Raw genomic sequence first — 14508 nt, 5'->3', positions numbered from 1 at the left:
ATTTCTTATGTACGATCTTTCTTTTTGATTAGTGAAATGATTATTGTTATATGCCCTAAAACATGGTTCATATATAATTCATTCCATTATATATTGGGCTTGGTCCATATTCGAAATAACCATTTTCTGGGGACCATGGTTTTTTTTGAAGCTTTTTTTGGGGACCATGATTCTATCTTGGGTAAAGACATTAGAAGTAATTCTAGGTCACCCCATATCTGATGTTTATATTAATACCTAAACTACCCTCATAATTAATTTTAGGTTATGATTAGTGAAATGATTTAGTTAAAAATAATTAGTGAGATTAAATTAAAAGATGGGTTTATTATTAGTTGAGTAAATGATTATGAGTAGAATTTTGTGAGATTAGAGTTAGAGAAGATGAAGAAGAAAAACATGAAAAATAAAAAAAAATTCCAATTCACCCCATTTGAGTATTCAAGTGATGCAAACTTAGATAATGTATGTTTAAATGATAAAAATTCCCCAAAAATGTAAGATTTGGAACTGGATTTTGAACAGTTCAGTTATTTTATATGAAGAACAAGTAACCAAACTCATCTGAAGGTGTAGTTCGGTTTCCTTGTGAGGATGAACAAGTAATCGAACTCATCTGAAGGTGTTGTTCGGTTTCCTTGTGAGATGAACAAGTAACCGAACTAGTTTGAAGATGTAGTTCGGCTACTTGAGCCAAACACGCAGGTTATCGAACTTCATATCAATGGAAGTTCTGTCATGCAGCGTTATGTTCGGTTGGTTCGCAATCTGCCATTTTTTGACAGTTAACCGAACTCAGTGGTCATAGTTCGGTGCTTACAGTACTCAAAATAATGGGAATAACAGTAAGGTTCGGTTACATAAAAAAAATTGTTTTTATGTTTTTAACCCTACAGTTCAGTTACATTGAGGTTTTAAAATGTTTGCGATCGAACCGAACTCAGTGGTCATAGTTCGGTGCTTACAGTACCCAAAATAATGGGAATAACAGTAAGGTTAGGTTACATAAAAAATATTATTTCTATGTTTTTAACCCTACAGTTCGGTTACATGAAAGTTTGAAGATGTTTGCGATCGAACCGAACTCAGTGGTCATAGTTCGGTGCTTACAGTACTCAAAATAATGGGAATAACAGTAAGGTTCGGTTACATAAAAAAAATTCTTTCTATGTTTTTAACCCTACAGTTCGGTTACATTGACGTTTTAAAATGTTTGCGATCGAACCGAACTCAGTGGTCATAGTTCGGTGCTTACAGTACTCAAAATAATGGGAATAACAGTAAGGTTCGGTTACATACAAAAAAAAAATATTTCTATGTTTTTAACCCTACAGTTCGGTTACATGAAAGTTTGAAGATGTTTGCGATCGAACCGAACTCATAGTTCAGAGTTCGGTTATAAGACTAATAAAACTAATGGGAAAAGTGGTAAGGTTCGGTTACATCCTCAAAATTTCTTTCTATTGTTTTTAACCCTACAGTTCGGTTACATGGAAATTTTACAATTTCTTTGCGAAACAACCGAACTCTACAGTTCGGTAACAAAGTCTGAATCACATAGAACCGAACTGTTCTTCGTGTTCTTCAGTTCAGTGAGTTCGGTTAGGAACCTAGGGAAAATAGAAAACACGTTATAACCGAACTCAACACTGTAACTACCATTTCAAGCCTATTTTGATGATTTCTATTCAATTGAATCGATGAAAAACAAAATGTCCATTTCAATGAATGGGTTTGTCGAAATGAATCGATGCCCTTAACCTATTTTAATGAATGGGTTTGTCGAGAAAATTTTATGAATCGATGATGAAGACGAGTTTGAAATGAAGAAGAGGAAGAATAGAGGAAGAGGAAGAGGAAGAGGAGTAGGGAATTGGTGAGTGGGTGCGGCAGTTTTTTTTTTTGATTAGGGTTAATGTTAATTAGGTTAAGGGCAAATTAGTAAACTTGCTAAGTATGATTATTGTTAGGACATCCCTTATCATTGTAAGGTAGGTGGCCTAATAAGACCATGGTTCCCCAAAAAAAAAACCATGGTCCCCAAAAAATGGTTCTTTTTTTTGGGACCATGGTCTTATTAGGCCACCTACCCTATATTGATAAGGGATGTCCTAACAATAATCCTAACCCTATATTGGGGACCATGGTTTTACGAATTTTCCCTTAACCTAATTAACGTTAACCTTAATCCTAATCCTAACCGTGATACATTAACCCTAATCTAAAAAAAAAAAACTGCCACACCCACTCACCCATTCGCTACTCGTCTTCCTCTTCCTCTCTTCTTCTTCTTCTTCATTTCAAACTCGTCTTCATCATCGATGCATAAAATTTTCATGAATCGATTCATCGTCAATTCATAAAAAAAACCATTCGCGGGTATTTATCGACAAATCCATTCATTTTAATTTGTTTTTCTTTTGTTTCTTAGATAAGAAGAATATGTACACATTTGTTCTGTTTTTGCTCCGATTAGTGTTGTTATTAGATGAGGTGGATCTGATGCGTGAACAAACTAAGGGTGGATTTTATTAATGGTGTTGGTGGACAGACTTAGGGTTTGATGCGTGAACTAATATTTTTTGAAATTTCTTGATGAGAATTGAAATTGGAATATTTTATTTTTTTTCTTAATTAATAGAAATGTTATTATCATCTTGGACCAAGAATTGTACCGCTAAGGAAATGGAGAAGAGTTTTGGGTTTCTGATAATTGTTTCTGATACTCAATAGATGTATGGTAGGGCTTGAGTTTTGAGATTTTTGTTGATTGTATAATTTTGTTCTACTGATTATTATTTTATTTCAAAGGATAATTAATTTGTGTTTTTGTAATTGGGTAATTTGAGTAATCATTATTTTTTGTTTTTGTAATTGTATGTTAGGGAGGTGAAGAACATAATCATACAGATCACCAAGCTTTTTAACATGGAAAAAGCTTGAAAATCCTATCTACAAATCAAGGAAACCTACAAAATCAAAAGTCAATTCGGGGACTCGACATATCAAAATAAAACACCACCCATTATTCATTTAATGTATGCGGATGACTTACTAATCACATATAAAGCTTCCAATCATAGCAACCAAAACCTTAAAACCCTTATGCAGGGAAGACGATTAATACTTCTAAATCGGTCCATCACCCGAATCTGGACCCGTCCGAAATAAACGAACTTCAACAATTCTTTAATAAGTCGACCACTTCAAAACCTCCAATTAAAATCATCTCAGTTCAGACCCATAGAAATCTGCAATATCACTTATAAAATAATTTCAAAAATTCTAGTCAACCGAATTAGGCCACTTCTCCCATTCTTAATAAGCCACTATCAAAGTGCTTTTGTCCCACAAAGTTCGATACATGATAACATAGCGATAGATGGAACGTTCCATGCACGGAAATCCTATCTACAAGATATGAAGAACATAATCATACAGATTTGGTAGGATCATTTTTGAAATCGAATTGGATTTTTTAGCCGCAAAACCTCGCCATTTCTTATTCATTTTCTCGGTTTACTAATTTTTTTTCCTTCTCCTCTTCTCCTCTTCTTTACTTTGACAGTGTGGTTCATAATCACTCGGCGACTATTTTTACCCAATCTCTGGTGGTAAATCTGCCAAGTCCATTTGTTGACTCGTCCAGGTCCCCAATAGATGTCAACTTTCTTTCCTTTTTTTAATATGGATCTAACTCATCTAAATTTTGATTCAGTATGTTTTGTTTTCGAGTCACTCAACCAGCATGGCATTTTGTTTCGTGATTCAAATAGGTCCGAGTCAGGGAAACTCATCAGATAGCGCGTCGGATTTGACTAAAACTAAAAAAACACGGTTTAACATCTGACTCGCGCGCAGTCAGGATCGACTCAGATTTAGATCACGAGTCAGATGCAAACATACGTACTAGTATTAATTTTGGACACAAGTGACTCGCGATGTGATTCGAATTTCAGGCCATTCGAGTCGGAGAACAAATGTTCTGAGTTATGGACCAAGCCATGTTAGTCAGAATCGTCAATCAGCCGTGTTGGCTGTTCAATTACTGAAAGCAATGTATAAACTTTAAGCGTTTTTTTAAGAACCATGTTTTTGGGCATACCAAAAACTGTCAAGGCATACTCCACTATTTGAAAAGGGGATGTTAAATAACAAAATGAGATAGCCCCTTAACCAAATTTTTTTATAATGACAAATCTGCCCTTTATGTATTAGTGTTAATAATTTGGATTAGTGATTAAAATTTTTGTTTAGTGGTTAAGTTAATTTTTTCAGAATTATAAGGTTGTTTAGATGAAAAAATTTTGTGGAAAAAAAAAATCAAAGTTTTGGTTAAGAAGGAGAGAAAGAGAAGGAGAAAGTTAAAAAATTTGGATTCTTGATTCAATGGAGAATGAGGAGGGTCATAATTCATCTAAAAAACCTAGGAAAATACATATCAACTACAACAATGATTCCCCAATGGATTTTTTCTTAGATTATGAGAATGATTTTACACAAACTCAAGCACAAACACAAGCTCAAGCACAAACACAAACTCAAAATGATGATTTTTATGAGCCAAATCCAGTTGATGAGTACATATATGAGGAACCCAATGCTTCTAATACACAGGTACACTTTTATCTTATGCTCAATCTCACTTCTATAACTCCAAATTATCAAAAGTTTGGATTTTTGCTTCATGGTTCGGCTTATCAGGATCAGGTTCGGCTGACATCTATGAGCCGAATCAACCAAATGATGAACGGTTCGGCTCATTCTTTGGTTACAGCATGCGCCGACCTATATTTTCCACTTTCAACATGAACGGTTCGGCTCACTGAATCTGTTTACAACATGCGTCGAACCTATAATTTTCAATTCCAGCCCTTTTGCTAGACAGTAGTTCGGCTCATATGAAAGTTTCATAGTAAGCCGAACTACATCCTGAATAGCCCGGAATAAAAATTATTACAGGTTCGGCTTATATATTCAAAATAGTATAAGCCGAACATGAATTTGTAAATATTTGGGGTTAAAGTAATGTTATTGGTTCGGCATATATTGATAACTTCGTATAAGCCGAAACACCCTAATGTTCAAGGTTTGGCATATAATGTTATTATAGTATGAGCCGAACATTAATTTGTTATTTGTTGGGTTAAAATTTTGTTCTTGGTTCGGCACATATTGAGAATGTCGTATCAGCCGAAACCTATAAATGTTCATGGTTCGGCACATAATATGATTGTCGAATGAGCCGAACATTGCTATTATATTCCTTTTCTAGTATTTAACCTTGTGATATTCTTTGTAGATCGTGCTTGGCGGACCTGTAACTATGGAAAATCAACCTGTTCCGGTAGAGATAATTCACGAGGATACCAAGGATCTTCCAAAATGATTTGGTATGTAAGGACTTGGTGTTTACCTTAATGTTGTAGGAATATTCCGAAGTTTTTGTTACTAATTATTTGTTTTTGAATGAATGTAGAGATGGAAAACTAAAGCCGAAGCAGTGGTTTGGGCTGAGGAACACGCGATGAAGATGAATTGCCTACTAGTTAAAGGACGACAAAGCCGAGGGAATCGGTTTGAATTGATTTGTGAGCGAAGTGGAACTGGCGATAGCAAGGTTAAAAAGGGTTCATCATCGTCCTTCTGTTTCCCGGGTTCTGCCACCTTCTTACCTTTCCTGTCTTTCTTGGGTTTTGCTTGGGGTTGTGGTTCTTGGCGAACTTCTTGATGTTCTTCTCTTCCTTGTTCATCTTCATCCATTCCAACTCTTCCTTGTTCATCAATTTGTACATCTTCAGCCATTCCTTGTATTTCAACTCTTCTTTGTTCATCAATTTGTACATCTTCAGCCATTCCTTCATATCCTTCTTCTAAAATGTCAGTTCCTCTACCTCCCACTCCCAATTTTTTCCTACCTCCTCCTCGAGGATCGGGAGTTTTTGAAGTAGAAGGTGTTACCTCCATCTTCTTCCTCTTTGCAGCTGCATTGGTCCTGACACAAGTATCAAAGTTAAAAGGGCTCGGCTCACCCTAAATAACACATATGAGCCGAACCATGTCTTGAAATTTTCATTAGCTTACACAGAGAAAGGTTCGGCTCATACGACAAGATAATTATAAGCCGAACTTCAATATTCGGCACAAAACTAACAATGCCATATAGGTCGATCCTAAGATTGGGCACAAAACTAACAATGCCATATAAGCCGATCCTGAGCACATGCAAAATTTCTGAAATTCACAAAACATATTCGGCACAAAACCAACACCATCGAATAAGCCGATCCTAAATATATGGCTCTGTGTTATTAGGTTCGGCTTATATCTGAAATCAGTTGTGCGCCGAACCGTTCATATGCACTTTCAGGGTTCAGTTTCAAGTACAGTTCGGCGCACATCTATGGTTTGTTTTACGCCGAACCATACCCTGAAACCGCCGCACAATCATTTTTTTGACGAATTAAATCATTCATACCAATCAAAAACATCAAATACAAGATGGGTTTGTAGAACTAACCTTCTTATTCTCATTCCCGCAGTTGTTTCTTCTTGAATCTCTTCGGAAGGTTGATTGTGTGGTTGATTTTGAGTTTGTTTTTCCGGTTGATTTTGAGTTAGTTCCCCAATGGGTTGTTCAATTGATCGTTAGAATGAGATACTTGCTTACAACGAGCCATTATATAAATGAGTTTAATCGTTGATTAACTCTTCACGAATCGACAATCAAATTTCGGCGATGAGGCGATGAAAAAAAAAACGAGGAGAGGAGGTTCGGCTGTGGAGAAGTAGAAGGGTTTAATAAAAAAATGATTTTAGGTTTATGGATTATAGGTTTTTTTATTAGGGTTAGGGATAGATTAGTAAGTTAAAGGATTTAAGGGTATCTAGGTAATTTAACACCCAGAGGGTACCCCTTATCAGGTCACTCTAGTTAGGACTAGTGTTTGGGTATGCCCTAAAATTATTGGGTATGCCTAAAAACAAGGTTCTTTTTTAAGTTCAGAACTTCAGATAAAAAAAGCATGCTGCAGCATCAAAAGTTATGAACAAAGTTTCATTTTTTGTAAAACTAAAACGGATGGGCTTCATTTCCAAAAGACCATGACCAATATATGTTTCCTAAATCATGGAACTTAGCCATGAAATCTTTGTGGAAGTTTGTCAAGCGCGAGATGATAACCGTAATGTCTTCCCGTTGGATCTTTTCCTCTTGAAGTAGAATCGACAATCCAATAAACCATACACCGGGAACCTATTCCATAGAAAAGCAAAAATAACATACAAAAAGAATCAACCGACGTTCTCATATATGCCCAAGTGAAAAACAAAGAATATACGTAAAGATGCTGCTAATAAGCGAAGTAAATAAGATGAGTGCACGGTTTCACCTGTCCGAAGTCAGATCCAGGCAGTACAACAATACCGGTAGCTTCCAGAAGGCACTTAGCCTAAAACACATCTGGGCAGTCTTTGCAGCATCAGCATCTTTGATTGGTTTTTGAGGGAATTGGATGCGCGGGAACAAATACAATCCTTCATCAGCTTTCTCGCACGTTATACCTTCTAAGCTATTGAAGGGGTCTTCAAGTGCCTATGAATTCATTTAAGAGTATAAGCAAATGCACTACGTTGTACAACTAAATTTCAAATGTTTCATCTGTTTAACCAACCTTGGAACTCCTTACCAGGGAAGATAAAACACTATTATTTTCAGCTGAATAAGATTCATCCCAAACCTGCACAAAATTTGATCCGTTAATTATGTTCCTTGAACACCTATGAGAAAAGATCATTTACAACATCTTGTTCAGGGATCACTTCCGGATTTTAAGTTTCCAAGAACATTTCAAAATACACATCTGACTGTCCCACTAGTACAGAAATGGCCTTTAGCCACGCCAGATATATGCTTCACTGTCACGCCTTTTTGGTTTTGGCGTGTCTATAAGGTATACTTCTACCTTATAGACACGCCATGTTTAATGGACGTGTTAATATAAGTGCTTTCAGCCACGCCAGGGCTACTAGCGTGTCAAAATATCAACCGTTTAGTCACGTTAACTTTAAATTTTTGATTGGGCGTGTTTATAGACCAGCCTATGGCCACATTAGGTAGTAGTGGCGTGTCCAAAAGGTTAGTCACGCCATTTAAGGTGGGGTTTTAAAGTTGGTTCATTAGACACGCCAGTATATGCGTGTCCATAGTGTACGATTGATTGACACGCCAGTATATGTGTGTCCATAGTGTACGATTTATGGACACGTCAGTATATGCGTGTCCATAGTGTACGATTTATAGACACGTCAGTATATGCGTGTCGATAGTGTAGGATTTATAGACACGCCAAATTCAAAGTGTGGCCAAAAATTTCTTCTTTGGACATGCTAGTATATGTGTGTCCATAGTGTGCGTTCTATAGACACGTCGGTATTACACTATTGACACACACTAGTATATGTGTGTCCATAGTGTGCGTTATATAGAAAATGTCTTTCTCACCACAAGTGACCTTTGGATTATCATGAAAGAGATCACTTTTAGAACCTTTCACATCCAATTCTATTTTCCTAAAAAACTTGTTAAGTTCCAACATCATGGATATTGCATTATCCATAGTTATGGAATTTTCTGGGAGATCATTCCTTTTTACACTCAAAACATCATCGACTTTCTTTGGTATCCACTTCTGAGTGCGTTTAGGAACAATTGGAACCTTCTTCCCATTACTCTCTTGTAGAATTCTCGGAAGATAATTGGATTGACTATTCTTTTGCAAGTTAGTCTTTCTCCAATTGGGAGCATCGGATCTTGTTTTCGTCTTTGCGAAGTTATCCTTTTGATAATCATTATGATTGTGAAAAGGATTCGTACGACGTTTATATGCAAATATAGGTTTATCATAACACTGATTCCCTTGCCTAAAGGTTGGACAATTACAACCTGTAACGTTAAGAGGATCAGTCTTAACGTATGATCTTGGTTTCACAACTTCTTATGATGCCCAAAAAAGAACATCATGAAGTTTATCATTCCTTATACGGAAACGACATCTCCTTTCCAGGTGACCTTTATTTCCGCAATATTGGCAAACATAAGGAATGTTATTACCTCGATCTGTGTGTGCTAACTTGGGAGGTTGATATACTTTGCTCTTTCGAACCTTAATTGTCGGTGAAGGTACTTCACTTTTTCCATTAGTGGAAACCTTTTGTTGAGAAGAATCACTAGCCTTGACAAATTTTACCTCTATGCTAATACTTGGAGCATCTATTCCCTTATAGCCCAATCCTCGTGTATCACGATGATTTTTACTTTCTCCTAGCATAGTGGTTAATTTGATTGAACTAGTATTGAACTTTTTCAAGTCATCTTTCAACATCTTGATTTTGTCAAGAGCAGCTGTTAAATCAGCCTCGAGCCATTTTTCTCGAGCGAGACAAACACTTTCTCTGTCATCAAAAATAATTTGTTGAGAGTTACACCTCGCTTCAGATTCTGCAAGTTTCTCTTTCAACAAAAAGTACTTTTGATAAAGATTATCACATTCAAGTGACTTCATACGTAGGTTTTCTTCAGAATACTTGAGGATCGATTCGTTAGAATGATTCGAAAAATAAACACCTGCGTACATCTTCTCAATTTCTTGTTTTCTCGACAGAGAGGATTCAGAAGAGGTGAGACATGAGAAGTTGTTATCTTCTTCATATTCCACGAATACAAAAACTTAACATACACTTAGACTTCCTCATCAACATCTCTATCAATATCTGAATCACCTTCATCAGAAAGTTCAACCAACTGTTCTTCTAGGAGAGTTTCCCAATCAACAGTTTTTACATCAAGAGAATGTTTAGATATTGACTTAGATGTGACAGTTCTCTCAGGTGAATCCAAGCTTTGAGAATCATCTGGTAATTTCTGAACTGGTACGTTATTACAGATAGTCTCGTCCTCTACGTGCCCTTTTAAGAAAACAGACTCCGACTCTTTTCGCGAGTGGTAACAGATTCTCACAACCTTGTAATCGTTGGTTAAAGGATGGTAACCAAATCCATGCAGAAGCTTAATTCCTCTCTTGTTGTTTTGGTGTAGATACAAAACTGGAACGGTCAGGATTTCTCGAGTGATGGGATTACATACGTATAGAGGGCTTACCCATCGCGGGCACCCTGAATAATAAGCCATTGAGTTGCGCTCTGTTGCCGTTAATAAACAAATCAACCTGTTAGATGATGAAACAAGAAATTTGGAAACGTCCACTGGAAAATTGAGATTGATCCTTGTGTGGAATAATATTTTTTCCTCTTCGTTTTCATGGTACTCTGCATAGTGCCTGCCGGTCAAAGATGACGAAACTCACCATACCAAGATCAGTACCAGTATTAAGCGATGACTGATGCTGCTGCTGGTTTATTATTAATCCATGATTATATCAAAGATGCATATAAGCAAAGTGAGTATCATGATCAAACTGCAGGAGATTTCTCCAAGATTTACATACTCGTCTATAGTTCAAAACCGATATAACTGGTAACCTAGAAAATATATTCGACTTGATTTCAGATGGGAGAATAATATTCATCACGCAAAATTTGTTGCCTTGGCACCCTTTGTTAATCATCTTGATCTTTTTCAAAGTGAAAAAGTTGTTCTCTCTACCACTCCAATATAGATATATAATTATGTATCTTGAAACCCTAATTGTTTATTGTCTTTCGTGTAGGGTTAAAACGATAGCTTATTTTACACAAATCTTAAACCATTTAATGAAATCTGAGGGTCTTGGTGCTCTAGGCTTGTTTAGAATGGGAAGGTCCAAATCTCTGAACCAGCAGCCAACCAGGTGAAAAGATTGGGTCACAAATGGAATTTCCTGCAGTTAAGGGTGTGAATTAGCCCAAGTCGGGTAGCCTAGCACGTTTTTAAACCCAAAAGTCAAGAGGCTCTTTTCATGGTTAAACAACCTTCGATAGCGTTAGGTGTACACAGTTTATATCGCTGATCAGAGTTAGGGTTACGCAGAGCGATTGGAAGAGGAAGAAGAAGAAGAAGCAGAGGACTATGTCTCTTCATCATAACTGTTCTTAGTGACTTTTTTGAGCATTAGTATCTTTTTTTATTTTGCTTTTACAGATTACGTTGAAACCCCATTTTAGTGCAAAGTTTTATGAAGAACCTAAAACAGAGGTACCAAGAAAAGGATTAAAAGCATCAAGAGCAACAAAGGTACGTACAATTATCTGTCTAGATCTTTTCTTTTGGTTGTTGTTAAATCCATAATATTAATACTGATTCGCGCATTCAATCTTGCCAGAGTTCCTGAATGTTTTGAAGACACTTATATTATCCTATCTATGATCTTGCCACTGCCTATGACTACCGTGATGACTGTTGCAGTGAATATAGAGTTTGTACCTGTGATGATGCATATTATAATCATTTTTATCAATGTGATAAATCTATCAACGGGGACGACTGGAGTTCCGTAGATTCCAATGATGAAATTGAAGATAAAGAGCCAGTTGAAGATGAAACAATATATTCAACAATTGTAATCGAAAATCTTACATATCATAGAATAATATCAAATGTAAAAAGGAACAAAATATTTCAGGTCATCTTTACGAAAGCAAAGCGTGTACAACTGCCTATGCTTTTTGTTAAAAATTCGGTTTTGCTCTTTGGACCTTCAATTCCAGTCATAACTAGAAAAATAATGGCTCATTAGAAAGCTTACATATCATAGAACAATATCAAGTGTAAAAATGAACAAAATATTTCAGTTAATTTTTACGAACGAAAAGCGTGTATAGGTGCCTATGCTTTTCGTTAAAAATTCGGTTTTGCTCTTTGGACCTTCAATTCCAGTCAGAACTAGACAAATAATGTCTCGCTAAAAAGCTTACAGATCATATAACAATATCAACTGTAAAAAGGAACAAAATATTTCAGGTCATTTTTACGAAAGCAAAGCGTGTACAGCTGCCTATGCTTTTCGTTAAAAATTCGGTTTTGCTCTTTGGACCTTCAATATAGTCAGAACTAGACAAATAATGGCTCATTAAAAATATTACAGATCATAGAAAAATATCAAGTGTAAAAAGAAAAAAAATATTGAGATCATTTTTACGAAATCAAAGCGTGTACAACTGCTTGCGCTTTTCGTTAAAAATTCGGTTTTTCTCTTTGGACCTTCAATTTCAGTCAGAACTAGACAAATAATGTCTCATTAGAAATACTACATATCATAGAACAATATCAAGTGTAAAAGGGAACAAAATATTTCAGGTCATTTTTACGAAAGCCAAGCATGTACAACTAGATGCCTATGCCTTTCTTTAAAAATTCGGTTTTGCTCTTTGGACCTTAAATTCCAGTCAGAACTAGACAAATAATGGCTCGTTAGAAATATTATCAAGTGTAAAAAGGAACAAAATATCTCAGGTCATTTTTACGAAAGCAAAGCGTGTACAACTAGCTGCCTATGCCTTTCTTTAAAAATTCGGTTTCGCTCTTTGGACCTTCAATTGCAGTCAGAACTAGACAAATAATGGCTCATTCGAAACTTACAAATAATAGAACAGTATCAAGTGTAAAAAGGAACAAAATATTTCAGGTCATTTTTACGAAAGCAAAGCGTGTACAGCAGCCTATGCTTTTAGTTAAAAATTCGGTTTTGCTCTTTGGACCTTAAATTCTAATCAGAACTAGACAAATAATGGCTCATTAGAAATCTTACATCATAGAAGAATATCAAGTGTAAAAGGGAACAAAATATTTCAGTTCCTTTTTAAGGAAAGCAAAGCGTGTACCTGCCTATGCTTTTCGTTAAAAATTCGGTTTTGCTCTTAGGACCTTCAATTCCAGTCTGAACTAGACAAATGATAGCTCATCTGAAATCTTACATATCATAGAACAATATCAAGTGTAAAAAGGAGCAAAATATTTCAGTTCATTTTTAACAAAATTTTCGTGAAAAATTCGGTTTTGCTCTTTGGACCTTCAATTCCAGTCAGAACTAGACAAATAATGGCTCGTTAGAAAGCTTACATATCATACAAAAATATAAGGTGTAAAAATAAAGAAAATATTTCAGGTCATTTTTACGAAAGCAAAGCGTGTACCTGCCTATGCTTTTCGTTAAAAATTCGATTTTGCTCTTTGGACCTTCAATTCCAGTCAGAACTAGACAAATGATGTCTTGTTAGAAAGCTTACATATCATAGAACAAAATGAAGTTTAAAAAGGAACAAAATATTTCAGTTCATTTTTAGGAAAGCAAAGCATGTACAACTGCCTATGCTTTTCGTTAAAAATTCGGTTTTTCTCTTTGGATCTTCAATTCCAGTCAGAACTAGACAAATAATGGCTCGTTAGAAAGCTTACATATCATAGAACAATATCAAGTGTAAAAAGGAACAAAATATTTCAGTTCATTTTTAGAAAAGCAAAGCGTGTACAGCTGCCTATGCTTTTTCGTTAAAAATTCGGTTTTGCTTTCGTAAAAATGACCTGAAATATTGTGTTCCTTTTTACACTTGATATTGTTCTATGATCTGTAAGATTTTTAGCGAGACATTATTTGTCTAGTTATAGATGGAATTGAAGGTCCAAATAGAAAAATCACTATTGGCTGTGTGGTTCATAATCACTCGGCGACTATCTTTACCCAATCTCTGGTGGTAAATCTGCCAAGTCCATCTGTTGAGTCGTCCAGGTCCCCAATAGATGTCAACTCGTTTTTTTTCTTTCCTTTTTTTAATGTGGATCTGACTCATCTAAATTTTGATTCAGTATGTTTTGTTTTTGAGTCACTCAACCAACATGGCATTTTGTTTCGTGACTCAAATAGGTCCGAGTCAGGGAAACTCATCAAATAGCGCGTCGGATTTGACTAAAACTAAAAAAAAAGTTTTAACATCTGACTCGCGCGCAGTCAGTATCGACTCAGATTTAGATCACGAGTCATATGCAAACATACGTACTAGTATTAATGTTGGACACAAGTGACTCGCGATGTGATTCGAATTTCAGACCATTCGAGTCGGAGAACAAATGTTCAGAATTATGGACCAAGCCATGTTAGTCAGAATCGTCAATCAGCCGTGTTGGCTGTTCAATTACTGAAAGCAATGTATAAACTTTAAGCGTTTTTTTAAGTTCAGAACTTCAGATAAAAAAGCATGTTGCAGCATCAAAAGTTATGAACAAAGTGTCATTTTTTTGTAAAACTAAAATGGATGGGATTCATTTCCAAAAGACCATGACCAATATATGTTTCCTCAATCATGGAACTTAGCCATGAAAGCTTTGTGGAAGTTTTTCAAGCGCGAGATGATAACCGTAATGTCTTCCCGTTGGATCTTTTCCTCTTGAAGTAGAATCGGCAATCCAATAAACCATACACCGGGAACCTATTCCATAGAAAAGCAAAAATAACATACAAAAAGAATCAACTGATAGACTCATATATGCCCAAGTGAAAAACAAAGAATATACATAAA

The sequence above is a fragment of the Papaver somniferum genome, unplaced genomic scaffold (genome assembly GCF_003573695.1).
Source record: "Papaver somniferum cultivar HN1 unplaced genomic scaffold, ASM357369v1 unplaced-scaffold_135, whole genome shotgun sequence".
NCBI classification, from domain to species: domain Eukaryota; kingdom Viridiplantae; phylum Streptophyta; class Magnoliopsida; order Ranunculales; family Papaveraceae; genus Papaver; species Papaver somniferum.
Note: the sequence above shows the minus strand (reverse complement) of the source record.